We start from the raw sequence: 14059 nt of genomic DNA on the forward strand, positions 1-14059 counted from the left end.
GTTAACTGATAATGCAACATTGTCATGTGGCATATTGGGCATTTCTTCCACAACCATACATTGCATAGACACCTGTCCGCAAACAACGTTTGTTCTCAATGGATCCGGCACAATTTAACAATCGCTCTTGTTGACTGGTGAAAGAAATTTTGAGTAAATGCGTAATTCAAAAGGCGAGCCAAATCCAAAAATTGTTGTTCATGGAAGAAGCACTTCGAAGCAAATGGTCGTATGTCTGAGTAGTACACCACAATTTGTTTGACTGAAGTCTTCGGAGAAATTAAAAAAAAAAACGAATAAGAGAAGACGAATCATTATGCACCTTGACAATGCCACTTCTTACACTGCCAATATATTAATTTATTTATGATTGTTCAGATTCTCAGATTCACACGTCAGGCGCAGAACCATCGCCATTGCTGTCGAATTGTTATTTCAGTATTGAGACTGCCAGCACTACTTAACAATGTTACGGAAGTTGTGAATGTAGCTGTAATAGAGGAAATTTTGAGTAAAGACCACATTAAAAAGGTATGAGGCCTCACATGATTGAAGATACATTTGGACAAAATTTTGTATGGGCGACACCAAATGCCCATACAAAATTTTGTCCATTACATATTGATTCCATTGCGGAAGAGTGGACCAATCTGCTGCCTTTGTAGTTACTGTTGTTGTGGCTGGTTTCATCCAATTTTTCATTCTGCCTTCATTTGTCTGTGGAGTTGCTGGTTTGAGTTGTCTGCGAAAATCCTACTCTTTATTAACTTCATCCATATTTTCCATTTGTACATTTATGCAAATATATATTTTTATATGTTTTATCCATTTTTATACTTTTCTTTATTGTTTAATTCACAAAACGAAAATAAATAAACCGCATTGAAAATGTAAACAAAAAACGCAATAAAATGTTCTGCAGCAAATTTTAAACGCCAAAGCGAAATACTTTTTTCGCCTTTGTTTACAAATTTTGACATATTATGTTACGACGAAAGTTGCTTTGTTGTAGCAATTCGCCGAATCGGCTACCTTCTATATTTGCCTTGGTATCAGCCAATCATATGCCAGCAAACAAATTGCTAGTTTCTCCTCACCCAAATTTGTGTGGTAGAAAATAGCAGAAGAGAGTGCCGTTCAACGCAATTTTTGTTTAAAGGAAAGTGCAAGTTTTGCTACTTCTTGAAATACGGAAACGGTTTTCTAGCACAAAATTGAAAAAATAGTACTAACCCAGCAAAAATATTGGAGGTAGTCCAATGTAGACTAGTTCTTTCGTCGTAGAAAAAGCACTCCATTCCCTACATTTTAATCGCAAGCGGATGCGATTCAACGAATGGTGTAAAGAAGAGGCGTAAAGAAGTGTCAAGAATAAAAAATTTTCGTTTCGACTTGTGAAAAAGAAGCCATCATAGTCCGTGTGTAAAACACAATCAGCTTTGGTGAAACAATTTAACATAAAACAATTAAGCTGGTTTACTATTTAATAAGTTGTTGGCAAAAAAAGAAATAGCCCAAGGATCGTTGGGAAAGATTAATTTGTGTCGCGCTGAGGCGAACAGCCTTAGAACACGAGTGTGTATGGAGAAATACTTTTATAATAGAGGATCTTAACCTCAATCAAATAATTAGCAAAAAATTTAAGTGGCAATTTATAAAGCAAACTTAATCGTTCTTGAGGTGTCAAAAAAGGAAAAAAAGTTTTAATCAAGAGTGATCAACACCTAACCTCAAAATCGTGCAAAAGCCAGAAATGATAGCGGTCGTAGTGTTAAAACGAGCGAGAAGCAAGACAATCGTTATTAATCAAAGTGAATTTATTATCAAGCTATTTACTAGCAAATAATATTAAAATACATCGAAGCCATCAAAAATCGTTAAAAATCATATAACGTGCATTGCATCATCATAAAATTCATCATCATCTATACTAACAAAAGTTTGTGGAAAAATTCTAGAAATCTAGCGGTATCCTAGTCAGGGTTTCCCGCTACTTGTGGTGATTTTTGACGTACAAAAACCACTGTTTAAGCAGGAATGTCAACTGTTTTAAGGTAAAAATCGCTACAGACCTATGGTGCGTATGTGGCTGTAGCGATTTTTATCTCGGAACAGTTGGCATCCCTGATCCTAGTACCTTAGTCTGGATCATTTTATACTGGTATGGTATTAGTGTTGTAACTGACGTACGTGCAAAAAGACGCGAAAGAAAGAGAAGACAATAGTCTATTCGTGAAACGGTGAAATGGAGGGAGGGACAAAGCCACCACCTCGACCTTGGCCGTTGAGAGAGAGAGAGCGGCGAGTGGCAATTAGGAATCTGGAGAGACGGCAAGAAGAGATAGAAGCCGTAGTAGAGTTAAACAAGATGACAAGAAGCAGAGGCTAAATGATACGGCAGAAAAACAAAACAGAATGCAAGAAGAAATTAATGCTAAGAAAGCTACAATTGAAGATGTCAGTCAAAACACAGCCAACATGGAGATTGCTGACTTGCAAGAAAACGCCACCCTAATACCACCTACAATAATATCCCAGGACAAAACGTAAGCAATGAAGGGGTTTCCTCAGGTAAGAAAAACGTTTTTGATTTTAAAGACTGTGTCGGTGCAATGGTTAGCACGTCCGCCTTGCACTCAGAAGGTCTGCGGTTCGAATCCCAGGCTAATCAACATCAAATTTTCAACGGTGGCAATATTCCCCCTCAGTAATGCTGGCGACATTTCCTGAGTATTTAAGCCATGAAAAACTTCTCTACAAGTGGTGTCGTAAGACACGCCGTTCGGACTCGGCAATAAAAAGTAGGTCCCATATCATTGAGCCAATATGCCGATTCATTCGATGCAGTCATTGATATGAGAGAAGTCTCCCTTGTCCCTTCAGGGATGTTGTGGGAACATATGTATGTGTATGTATGTCTACGAAGAAGACCATTAAGGGCCATTTATAGTGTATGTGGATAAAATCCAAACAGAAGGTGCTGACCGCACAAGTATTAACGTAGTTAACTTATCAAGATTGGTCAATAAACTTAAGTGTCAGGGTGTCTTGGACATCAGGAAAGTGGGCTTTGGCCGAGCTAAAGTCTTATTTAAGAATGGTAATTTAGCTAATATTTTTGCTAGCAATACAGATTTGGAAAAAGACGGGTATCAATAGAGATGGACAGTGGGTAAACCGGGTAAATACCCATTTGTGGCTGTTTACTTGGGTATTTACTATATTGAATCGCCAATACAACATCGTACACCCAATTTCTGGGTTTAGGTTGTGAAATCGTTTCAAAATGGATTGTTTTACAATACTTTAAACAAGTGGGTAAATACCCGAGTATTAACCCAAATGTTGGGTAAAAACTCTTTAACTGCCGAAGCACTTGACGTAGCCTGAGGAAATTTAGCTCAAATCTTACTTATATCAAGAGAACATCTGGTATTGAAAATGGGGTCTCTGGGTCAATGTTTTCATATAGCCCCATATAACCGTACCTCCCGATTAAAGGTATTTTTCACCTACTAGCCATATTTTACAATCATATTGGCAGAAATTTGGCACAGTGAGTCCTCAATATGTAGAAAATATCCTTGCAAAAATTTGTCAACATAGGTCCACGTTTTCTAATAGCCCCATATAAGGGGGCTACGCTTTCGAGTATTTACCCAAACCTTTAACTGTCGAACCACTTGACGTAGGCTGACGAAATTTGGCTCAAATCTTACTTACAACAAGAGAACATCTGGTATTGAAAATGGGTCTCTGGGTCCATATTTTGATATAGTCCCCATATAACCGTACCTCCCGATTTAAAGTATTTTGCACCTATTAGCCACATTTTACAACCAAACTGGCTGTAATATTGCACAGTGCACAGGCACCCCATATAAGGGTACCCCGATTTCGAGTATTTACCCAAATATTGGGTAAAAACTCTTTATTTGCCGAACCACTTGACGTAGGCTGACAAAATTTGACTCAAAACTTTCTTATATCAATAGTATTAAAGGTATTGAAAATGGAGTCCCTGGGTCCATGATTTGGTATAGCCCCCATATATCCGTACCTCCCGATTTAAGGCATTTTCATCTATTAGCCACATTTTGCAACCAAATTGGCTGTAATTTGGTACAGTGAGTCCTCAAAGAGTATAATATATCTTTGCACAAATTTGTCAACGTAGGTCCACGTTTTCTAATAGCCCCCATATAAGGGTACCCCGATATCGAGTATTTATCCAAACCTTGGGCTATATGGGGGCTATATCAAAACATGGACCCAGGGACTCCATTTTCAATTCCTTTAATACTATTGATATAAGATAGTTTTGAGCAAAATTTTCTCAGCCTACGTCAAGTGGTTTGACAGTTAAAGAGTTTTTAACCAACATTTGAGTAAATACTCGGGTATTTACCCAAGTACACTCCACGTCAGTAGAATAGAACACCTAAATTTCTGTTAATGTTAGCTTATTTATTCCGAAGCGAATCTTGTGGGGATTTAAAGTCTATGATGTTCCGTATCAAACACATTATGTTTCTAGCTCTTCCTGAAATGATTTTCTGATAAATTTTCCGATAGTACTATACAAAATAGGCATTTATTTTTGGTCATCAGGATAGAACAGTCATTTTAAAATTTTGAGATATTAACGCCGAATTTTCTTTCAGTCGATAAAGCAAGGCAAGCAAGGGTAAGCCTATAAATAATTCGCGAACACCGAAATAACAGCGTAAAAGAATTTAAAATGACAGATAATTGAAACATCTCGGAATATCAATAGGAGTCGCGCAGTTATGTCATATTTCTGTACAATAGATAGAATATGACACAGACAACCTCGACGGATACAATCGAGTGATTCGTATGCTGATAATATGGAATGTTTTCAAAATAATTATTGAAAACATCAACATTTCTTATAAAACCTTTTACGCTGTTATTTCGGTGTTCGCGGAATTATTTATAGATTTTCTTTGGTGCAAAATTATTAGAAAGCCTTGCTTTATCGACTGAAAGAAAATTCGGCGTTAATATCTCAAAATTTCGCGAAAATAAAATGATTGTTCTATCCTGATGACCAAAAATAAATGCCTATTTTCCATAGTACGATCGGAAAATTTATCAGAAAATTATTTCGCGAAGAGCTAGAAACATAATTTTTTCTGTGTTTGATACGGAACATCATAGTCTTGAAATCCCCACAAGATTAGAAACACAGATTCATTCGCTTCGAGATAAATAAGTTAACATTAACAAAAATTAGGTGTTCTATTCTACTGGCGTGGAGTGTATTTACCAACTTGTTTAAAGTACTGTAAAACTGTCAATTTTGAAAAGATTTCACAACCTATACCCAAGAATTGGGTGTAAGATGTTGTATTGGCTATTGAATATAGTAAATACCCAAATAAATACCCACAAATGGGTATTTACGCGGTATTTACCCACCGTGTGGGTATTTTTTAAAATCATACGGGTAATGCGAAAAGAGGGGGATAGAGCAATCCCAACGCAAAGGATAAAAGAATTTTTTAAAGAAGTTAAATTTTATAACTATACCAAAAAGGAAGTCAAACATTTAGTTTCCTTCGGACAGTGCTTCAAGTGCTTCCGATTCAATCATTATGCAGATCACTGCCAACAAAAGACGCAACTATGTGATTTATGCTTTAAGCCTCATGATTGAAGCGAACAATGTGTTATGCCAGCAGAGTGTCCTAATTGTAGCGGTTGCCACAAGCCTTGGGACAAGAGATGTCCAGCGAGAGGGGTAGAATACCAGATAAAACGTATGATGGCAATAGAGAATCTAACAAGAACAGAAGGACGTGACAGATACGGTCAGTACTTTTCAAATCGGTATTCAATCCTTGAAGAGCAAATGAACAAGGAATTTCCTGTTCTTCCTGCCAGACGTTCCAAAAGGTCGGAGTTAGTTAAGCCCTCGAATGATAGAAACGTGGTGAATAACACGGAAGAATCCATGAGATGGATGTTTGTCAGGAATCCATTCTCAAAAGTCGTAAGAAGAAACATCAATATAGAGAGGGAGCAAGAGAAGGCCAGGAGGAACATGGCAAGTTCTAAATGAGGGGGAAAGTTATGTGGCTCCCCGTGGCAGCGCTTTAAGAAGCGCTAATGTCACAATCAATCATGTCGAAGATTTACTCAGTTCATTGAATAATAGATTTATATTATTTTTTTATATTGTGTTTCTCCTGCACAACAAGACAAAAGTCTTACAAGTTACAGTACAAGATTGTAAATATAATCACATATCCGTGTGTTAAAATCATTAAAAATTACATAATTTTACTATTATAATAAGGGTAAAAATTGGGGATATATAATTTGTAATAAAGTTATGATAAAAAAATATGAAATGAATATGAATAAGCATTAAAACTTGAATTACAATAACAATTTTAATGTTTAAATTACATATCCGTAATGAAAACAGCAGAAAGAACATTATGATCATACCAAACGTTTCATGTTATGATTGAAAAATAATTTTGAAGCCTTTTTTGAAAGTGGTAACATTGTTGATGCGTTGTAAAACGGATTGTAGAGCGTTCCAATGACGTATAGTGCCAATAAAAAATTGCCTTTCAGACACAAGGGTCCTCCGTCTAAAAGGTATAATCTTCTTCCCTCTACGCGATCTTGTAAATAATAGTCTTTTAAACAGATACTTCGGTTTTTCTTTGAAAATAGTCTTATGAAGAAATTGTAATGATTTAATTTTTAGAGTGTCAAAGTTTACCCCATAAAGTGATTTGGAAAATTGTTTGACATTTTGTCTTTTTCTTAAACCATATACATAACGTGTTATGCTATTAAATGCCACGTTCAGTTTATGACGACTCAGTGAATCGCAATTAGCAAATATTTCACACCCATACAATAAACCTGGCATCAAGAATGTTTTTGCCAAAAGGCAACGAATTTCGGGAGGAGTGTATGAATGCGTTAACCACAAGTTTGGAGTAGGTTTGTCCAACGACAGCGTTTATATGGTTGTTCCAGTTTAAGGTGTTGTTGAAAATCACGCCAAGATTTTTGACGCTGGAGACCTGTTAAATTTTTTCATTGTTGACGAGGATATGAAATTGTGGCAGTGAAATTTTTTTATTTTTATGAATGATTTAACATTTTGATTTAGTTGGGTTTAAAAATAATCCATTCACTTTAGCCCATTCGCTCACTCGGGAGAGATCATCATTAAGTTTTCCTACAAACTGACTTATCTTGTTTAGAGGGCTACTCAAAAATATCTGCACATCATCGGCATACATGTGCACTTTGCTATGGCGTAGTTGATCAGGAAAGTCATTCGCATATATGGAAACAGGAGTGGATCCCTGTGGGACTCCCTTTTCACTCACCATGGGTGTAGATATCAATGTTCCTGAATATACTGACTGTGATCTGTTGGAAAGATATGACATAATAAGTTTGGTTGAGGTATTAGAAAAATTAAAGAAACGGCATAGTTTGAAACACAGGTTTTGATGGTCGACAGTATCAAAAGCCTTTGAATGATCGAGTAATACAAGAAAACATAGCTTATTTTCGTCAATCTCACACCTTATTGACTCTGAAACTTCAATTAAGGCGGTGGTACAGCTGTGTTCAGCACGAAAACCTGATTGCACATCATATAGCAGGGAGTCCCTTTGCAAATACTCGCTAATTTGTTTGTCTATTATTTTTTCAAATATTATTTTGACAATTATTGTTGACCTTTGGACTTTTCATCTTCTTATAGTTTATTTTGGCTCGAGGTCAGGTGAAAATAAAAACAAAGTTTGTTTTTTATTTTTGATTTTTTATTCTTCCGATATTTCGATCATAATCTATGATCATCATCAGGGAGTTGACTTTAAAAAAGAAACAATATCGAGAAATTTCTACATAAGTATATTAGCAAAAATAACAATTTTACAAAAATTACATTTATTTTTCTTTCTGATCACCACATCTCACGTTCAGATCTCGTTTGAGTTTGATTTTAAACTAAATTTTTCCGTGTTTTTCAATTATGTTTCTATAGATTTGCGAACAGTGTTCCGTATCTGTTTTATAGTTCATGCGCTTTTCACCAGTAATATTAATTATATGTAACATTTCTAACATGTATCTTCGTTTATAGTTATTTTCCTGTGTTAGAATGTCTACCTTTTCGAAATTAGGGGTATGCCCTGTTAAGGAACAATGAGCTACTAAGGCTGTTTTTTGTTCAATGGGCTTGTTTCTTGCTTTTTGGTCGGATTTATGACCACTTATCCTTGTTTTAAGTTTGGTTTTTGTGGTGCCAACATATACCTTTTGGCTTATGTTGGACTTGTCACCATTGCAACTTATTTTGTACACGACGTTTGATTTTTCTTCTAGTGGAGTCTTCGATTTTGTTCTACTGAAGAAAGCATTATTAGTGTTGCTGCTCTTTAAAGCTAATTGAAATTGATCCTTGTTGTAAAGATTGGATTTTGCAAAACGCTCTGAGAAACCAGGAACGTATGTGGATCTTTTATATACTTTTTCCGCCCTTGGTTTGATGCACTGAACTCTCTCGGACTTTACATGTTTTATGAGTTCAGTGATGGTTTTGTTGGGGAAATCGTTCATCTTCAGGATTCTTCTGACGTCATGTTCATTCTTGAAATGGAATTTTCTGATATTAAAAACTCTTATGAAATTCGTTGCGGTATTTATTTTAATCCTTCGGGGGTGTTTTTTTTTTTTTTTTTTTTTTTTTTTTTTTTTTTAATTCTTTATTTAACAATTCAGTACTTAAACTATGTTATCAAATAAAAGATAAAGAAAAGTACAGAAAATTAATCGTTATTTAATGATGCCTCAGCGTCATATAGACATTGTAGAGGCTACAGTTGGCAAGTTAAATTGCATTGTACTTTAATTATTACATAAATAAATATTATCTATCATAAACTGTAAATTCAAAAAATATATTATTTTAATGTAAAATTTCATTTAATTCATCATAAAGATGTTTCTTTAAATTTCTTTTAAATGCAGAAATTCGCTGCAGGTCTCTCAATTCATGCGGTAATCTATTGTACTCAACACTACCTACATATAACACATTCTGCTTAGTAATTTCAAGCCTGCACCTAGCCACCTTTAAGTTTGTGTTATTCCTTGTGTTATAGTTATTTTGATTTACGATAAATCGCACCGTATGATGACCAATGTCATGGACACATTTGTAAACATACATCAATAATTGCATTTTAAAAATACTGTATAGTGGTAATACAGAGGGGTACACTTCTTTGTATAGCTGTATGGTAGGGTATAAGATTGGTAGATTTGCCACGCATTTCAGAGCTTTGTTCTGTAATCTAAATAAGGATTTTAATTCAACGCTCCTTCTAAACCCATATAATAAAGTTAAATAGCTTAGATTACTGTGAACTAAAGCCTGATAAATTAGGTACTTCGTTTCATAATTGAATAAATGTTTAAATTTATATAGAATTCCCAATGCCGCAGAAACCTTATGTTTTACATGTAGAATGTGGTTATCCCAAGATAAATTACTTTGTAATCTCAATCCTAGGTATTGTAAAGAGTTGACTTCCACCACTTGAGTGCCATTTACGTTCACACTGAAACTATTGTTATCATAATGGGGTTTAAACCGTATTAGCTTAGTTTTACTTGCATTTAAAAACAATCTGTTTATTCTTGCATACTCGTTTATTAATGAAGAATCGCGTTCAATGTTAATTCTAGCCACTGTTTCGTGTTTGTAAGGGTAAACAAGACAAATATCGTCCGCATATAAAAAGATCTTACCACACAGTCCCAAATTGGAAATATCATTAATATATAATTTGAAAAGTAAAGGACCAAGAACACTTCCTTGGGGTACCCCATACTTTACACAGGCTTCAGAACTTTTCTTATCTCTTATTTGCACAAATTGTCTTCTATTTTCTAGATAACTTTTTAAGATTTTTATCGTGTTACCTCTAAGGCCATAAAATTGTAATTTTTCCAAAAGAATCGTATGATCCACAAGGTCAAATGCTTTAGAAAAATCATAAAATATTGCTGCCACTCCTTTGGCACCCTCATCCAAGCCATTACAAATAGTTGATAAAACATTGACAGCAGCTTCTTCCGTCCCACAGCCTTTCCTAAAACCATACTGATTATCAGTGAGGATGCTATTGTTTTCCAGATAATTTGCAATTTGATCAAACAAAATCTTTTCATATATTTTATCGAACACAGGTAAAACAGCAATTGGTCTATAACTACCCACTGCACTAACGTTTGTTTCGAATGATAGTTGATAAGTCGCCCAGAGACCATGGGTTTTTGATACCAATCTAATACTATAATGTTATTTTGTCTAATTACCTTAGAGTCAAGGTATGAGAGACAATTATTCGATTCACTTTCCATTGTAAACCGCAGTTGATTATTATAGGCGTTCAATGTTGTACTTGGAGTCTTTTGTCAAGGTTTTGAGTAGTGTGGCTATGTATTTCGATAATTCGTATGTGGGGGAGTTCGTAAAGGAGCATATCGGTCTCAAGGGGGTTCCTTCTTTATGGATCTTTGGAAGTCCATTGATTTTAGGAGGTACTGATGTCTTGTTTTTTAGCCTGTTTTTATCCATGTCATTGATAATTTTTAAGTCAAATAGTTGCATTACTAACTTATTGCATTTGTCTTGCAATCTTGTCGTGGGATCCTTTTTTATCCTTTTATATGTGCATATATCTGAGAGTATTACATTCATTTTAGATTCGTAGGCAGTTTTTTGCATTGCCACCCTTGTCAGAATTGAGTATTAGAATATTTTTATTTTCCCTTAGGAAATGTCGTTTCTCCCTTACTTATGTAGAAATTTCTCGATATTGTTTCTTTTTTAAAGTCAACTCCCTGATGACGATCATAGATTATGATCGAAATATCGGAAGAATAAAAAATCAAAAATAAACAAGTAAGAAAAGTCTATAGTCGGACGGAGCCGACCATGGGATACCCTATACCACTATCCCTGGAAGATCGCTCTCCACGGAACTTCTTTTCAATGATTGTGAAATTAAATGATCAAATATCAGAGGTGTAATGTTTAATACTTATGACCAAAACCAAAAAGTTATCTAGCATGACAAAGACATTTTTGTAGCAGGAAAGGAAAATTTAGTTCACACAAACTAAAATGTAATGAAACCCACTTATGTAGTACTACTAATTCCGTTGTTTAACAGCTACGTTATTGAAATTTTTATCAATTTCACACAAAAGTTTCAGTCCATTTAACCCGCTAAGTATTATCTGATCTTCACGTTGGTTTGTACGCTTCTTCTTTATCATAAACTCAAACTTTGTTTAAAATTTTGCGGGTTATTATTTTGACCTACAGAGCCGCTACAAAATTGGTTAAAATTTTGTTTTTGGTCCATTTCATCCCCTGAACATTTCACGATCATCACCAAAAACTAATCATTTCTATTCTGGCCCGAACCCAACCTCCCTAAAAAATTCGTTACAATCGGTCCATAATTGCGGCCTTAAGCTTGTTCACAATTTTTAATGGACGGACACACATCGCTAAATCGCTTTATCTCGTCGAGATATGAATTTTGGCATACCAAATAAGGGGTCTAGGACGAAAATTTCGTGGTGTTACATAAACTTTTGGAGAGACAATATGTAGCATGGGATAAAAATGTGGTTCTCTAAACAGAACCCAATATGCATATATTAGGCAGTAGGCCCGTTATCTAGCAAACACTTTATTGCAATTTACATCAGAGTTTTTTTCCATATGTAGGCTACTTTGCGAAATATATACATATGTCCTCAAGGAATTAAAATATCGGACAAAAATAAAATTTTTATATTTTTCATACAAACGTAATGGTCCATTTCACCCGCTAAAGAATATCAGATCATCATTCAAAATTGTAGGCATCTTTTTCGACCTATACTCTTACCCGGTGCAAAATTTCGTGACTATTGATGTATAATTGCGACTTCTGGCGAGTTTATTATTACACCACATACAAATAACGGAATATATTAGGCTGTAACTCTGTTATCTGATCATGCACACCAACATAATTGGCATCAATTGAAAGTTCAAGCGTTCCACTTTCAAGTATATCTCACTTGTCCGGAATGTCACTTCCAGGAATTAAGATATAAGCTGTATATTAAAAATGTTCACAATTTTCACACAAAAGTTTTGGTCCATTTAGCCCTCTAAATATTATCCGATCGCCATCTCAAATTGCAAGCTTCTCCTTTGTGATAAACTCTTACCTTATTTAAAATTACGCGTTGATCGGACTATTATTGAGACCTACAGAGCCGCTAGAAAATTGGATAAATATTATGTTTTTGGTCCATTTCACCCGCTAAATATTTCACTATCATCACCAATAAGAATAGGTATCTATTCTGATCTGAACCCGACCTGCATACAAAATTTCGTGACGATCGGTCCATAATTGCGGTCTGGAGCGTGTTTACAATTTATAATGGACAGACGGACGGACGGACGGACGGACACACATCTCAAAATCGCTTTATCTCGTCGAGATATGAAGATTGGTATACCACATTGGGGGTCTCCGACGAATATTTCGCGGTGTTACATGAATTTTTACCAAAACAAACTTATAATACCCTTTTCCACATTGTGGTATAGGGTATAAAAACAAACTTTGTTTTTATTTTCACCTGACCTCGAGCAAAAATAAACTATAAGAAGATTTTTTCAGATATTTTTTAAAGGAAGCACAATATTGCTATTGGGCGAAATTCATATTAGATTTTGGTATCGGTATGATTTTCGCATGCTTCCAAAGATTTGGAAATGTGCTGGAACTAAGTATAGAGTTAAAAATATAGGTTATCTGATCTGAAAACCGTGTATACTTTTAGACATATTAGATTGTAGGGAATAGACGTATTGAGCTGGCTTCTGAGATGCAAACGACATCAATGTCAGAATTTTCAAAAATAAATTTAAACTCGTCAATATTATTCATTAAGCTTTGTGAGTTGATATGACAAATATTGATTCCTTTTCTTTGGCTAGCTAAAATTTTGACTAAATTTTTTGTGACGCAATTGGAACCTCTATTTATACCATCAATCTGTGTCATAGATTGATATATTGAAAAATGTTGCAGCATCACCAATGTTCGTGTATATAAAATATGAGTCCATGGCAATATTTATCGGAATGGTATTGATCATACGATTTATAAAAATACATATATAGTTTGAAATTAAAAAAAAACTAATGTTAATAAAATTTGTTTTGTAGAAAGTTAAAAAACATGTAATATCAAAGATAATCCTCTTGGGCATAAAAAGTTCATATCTAGTGTCAAGGAACTATTAGCGGAAGAAGAGAAGAAGTTGCTCAGCCAGCTAAAAACCAAATTAGCGGAGGAGGTTTTAAATATCGACGTATCACTAGTAAAATCAAGTCATAAGGAGGCAGAAGGAAGTAGATGCATAACACAGGAGATAATAAGTGTTTGCTTATTTTTCCATGTTTTTTATATAATTTTTTTTTAAATATGTTAAGAATTTTGCAATATAATGTTCAGAGCATTAACAAAAAGCATAACAAGGATTTGCTCGAACTTCATCTTGAGAATGGCAGTTTTGATGTGGCATTGCTGACCGAAACATGGGTCAGGAATGCGATAACAACAAACATCTGTAACTATAACTTCTACGGTAAGGGTAGAACTGATGGTTATGGTGGTGTTGGGCTCTACGTGAAACGTAGCCTCAAGTTTTCTTTACTAAAGTTTGATAATGAAGATGATATTATTGGAATTACCACTCAAAATTAGAAAAATAACATCAATCTGGTAGTTGTTTATATTCCGCCGAATACGAATAGGCCGAAGTTCAAGAGTATAACCGAGAATTTGTTTAAGAAGATTTCTAACTTTAGCTTACCAACCCTGCTCGTGGGGGATTTCAAAGCGTAAACTGTGGATTGGGGGAATTCTCACTCTGATTCACAAGGTGAAATATTAAAAAGATT

The sequence above is a fragment of the Musca autumnalis genome, unplaced genomic scaffold, assembly GCF_047663935.1.
Source record: "Musca autumnalis isolate F117 unplaced genomic scaffold, ASM4766393v1 scaffold_3, whole genome shotgun sequence".
NCBI classification, from domain to species: domain Eukaryota; kingdom Metazoa; phylum Arthropoda; class Insecta; order Diptera; family Muscidae; genus Musca; species Musca autumnalis.